This window comes from Colletes latitarsis, unplaced genomic scaffold (genome assembly GCF_051014445.1).
Source record: "Colletes latitarsis isolate SP2378_abdomen unplaced genomic scaffold, iyColLati1 scaffold0073, whole genome shotgun sequence".
Lineage (NCBI taxonomy): Eukaryota > Metazoa > Arthropoda > Insecta > Hymenoptera > Colletidae > Colletes > Colletes latitarsis.
The window spans coordinates 27,501-30,000 of NW_027488423.1; the positions used below are offsets into that span (position 1 = coordinate 27,501).

Genomic DNA, 2,500 nt, shown 5'->3' on the forward strand with positions numbered 1-2,500 from the left:
TACCCGATCCGATTTTCGTTGATTCTTTGATAGTCTACCAAAGTCCACCGTAAGTTCGAAAGAAAAGCATTCGTGGACTGGACGACCGGCTAAACGCGCGGTCTCGCAATCGATATACATATTCGTAACAAAGAGAGACATGGGGCGACCAACTTCTCAGAGTATATCCCTTCTTTTGGGTTCCGTTCGTATCGCGCTTCTCGTCGTGTTCGTTCGAGCCTCTCCATAGAGGATGATCGTCCGATTCGTTTGATAAATTATCATTTTTCCCTGGGGCTGTACGAACGAACAGAGAGGAAGACGACGACCGACGGATACCACAAATTTCACGTGGTAGGGCATATATTACATATCATAATTATCAGTGTTTGGTCAAATTTCTTTCCAGTGTCCTTTTTGTTATGCTCCAAAACTAGTATACGCTTTATTTTCTCTTTCCTTTGCATAAATTATTAACTTCGGGCAACGTCGGGAGCGCCGGTAATCATTAGATTTGTACGAAACGCGATTTGCGCCCCACGGTGGTTTTTAGTGCCGTCAAAGTCAGAAATCGTAGGAGCGGTGCTTTAACGGGCGGTCGTGATGATACTCCAGACAACACGACGCACGACGCCGTAAAACACTCGCGCGAGTCCAGACTGATCTCTGCCTCACCACGCAAGGGGTGCGCAAACTTGCCAATAATATATAATATTTATTCTTTTTCGTACGTCCAGCGACAAACGCCAACGAAATACCCAAATTCTCGCTCGTACGTTGATACCTTTCTCTTCATCGACCCGGCTCCGAAACGTTCTTCGCCATCTCCCCGAAAGGAGAGGTAAACGACGGCGGGGTTAGGGAATCTGAGAACAACGCAAGCAGTTTTAGGACAAGTGAACGACCCTCAGCCAGGCGTGGTCCAGGAATTTTATCCGTGGACCGCAATGTGCGTTCGAAATGTCGATGTTCATGTGTCCTGCAGTTCACACGTTGACGCGCAATTAGCTGCGTTCTTCATCGACCCACGAGCCAAGTGATCCACCGTTCAGGGTAATCATATACAATTTACAATTTTTCTCTTTGTATTTAAAAATGCTCCTTGTTCTTTGCTTTAAAAATATTCGATGTTCGCACCTCCGACCAGCGTATCGACGGAGGATTGAACGCGCCATATCGACGACAAAAGTTTCTTTTTGTTTCCTGAATGACGGAAAACCATCGTTCGACGGCCGGGCGTACAGTACATTCAAAAGCCTTTGCGCGTGGCTGCGACCAAACGGGTATAATACACCCGTATATTCTTGGTTCCGAACAGTAACTTCACGCGCAATCGGGCGAACGCACGCGGCAGCGCCCATCGGTTGCTCGATGAAATCGATGCGATAAACTACAGCCTTCTCGGCTGGTCGTCGTTAGTCGCGCGAGCAACGGATGGCCGCACAATCGACGCGTCGTCGTTTGCGATTATTCGCCTCACGTTAGCCATGAGTATGTATATTATTCATTTACGAACGAACGCGGCAGCGTCCATCGGTTGCTCGATGAAATCGATGCGATAAACTACAGCCGTCTCGGCTGGTCGTCGTTAGTCGCGCGAGCAACGATGGCCGCAAAATCGACGCGTCGTCGTTTGCGATTATTCGCCTCAAGTTAGCCATGAGTATGTATAACATTCATTTACGAACGAACGCGGCAGCGTCCATCGGTTGCTCGATGAAATCGATGCGATAAACTACAGCCGTTTCGGCTGGTCGTCGTTAGTCGCGCGAGCAACGATGGCCGCAAAATCGACGCGTCGTCGTTTGCGATTATTCGCCTCAAGTTAGCCATGAGTATGTATATTATTCATTTACGAACGAACGCGGCAGCGTCCATCGGTTGCTCGATGAAATCGATGCGATAAACTACAGCCGTTTCGGCTGGTCGTCGTTAGTCGCGCGAGCAACGATGGCCGCAAAATCGACGCGTCGTCGTTTGCGATTATTCGCCTCAAGTTAGCCATGAGTATGTATATTATTCATTTACGAACGAACGCGGCAGCGTCCATCGGTTGCTCGATGAAATCGATGCGATAAACTACAGCCGTTTCGGCTGGTCGTCGTTAGTCGCGCGAGCAACGATGGCCGCAAAATCGACGCGTCGTCGTTTGCGATTATTCGCCTCAAGTTAGCCATGAGTATGTATATTATTCATTTACGAACGAACGCGGCAGCGTCCATCGGTTGCTCGATGAAATCGATGCGATAAACTACAGCCGTTTCGGCTGGTCGTCGTTAGTCGCGCGAGCAACGATGGCCGCAAAATCGACGCGTCGTCGTTTGCGATTATTCGCCTCAAGTTAGCCATGAGTATGTATATTATTCATTTACGAACGAACGCGGCAGCGTCCACCGGTTGCTCGATGAAATCGATGCGATAAACTACAGCCGTCTCGGCTGGTCGTCGTTAGTCGCGCGAGCAACGATGGCCGCAAAATCGACGCGTCGTCGTTTGCGATTATTCGCCTCTGGCTATCCGT

The 2,500-nt window shown here is 49.3% G+C and overlaps 1 non-coding gene across 1 annotated transcript; it reads right to left on the bottom strand.

Moving 5' to 3' along the window:
• Positions 1-880: 880 nt before the first annotated feature.
• LOC143351110 (5.8S ribosomal RNA) lies at positions 881-1,035 on the bottom strand. The gene has a single exon (XR_013081485.1). It is a non-coding gene; the product is annotated as a 5.8S ribosomal RNA (ribosomal RNA).
• Positions 1,036-2,500: the final 1,465 nt, after the last annotated feature.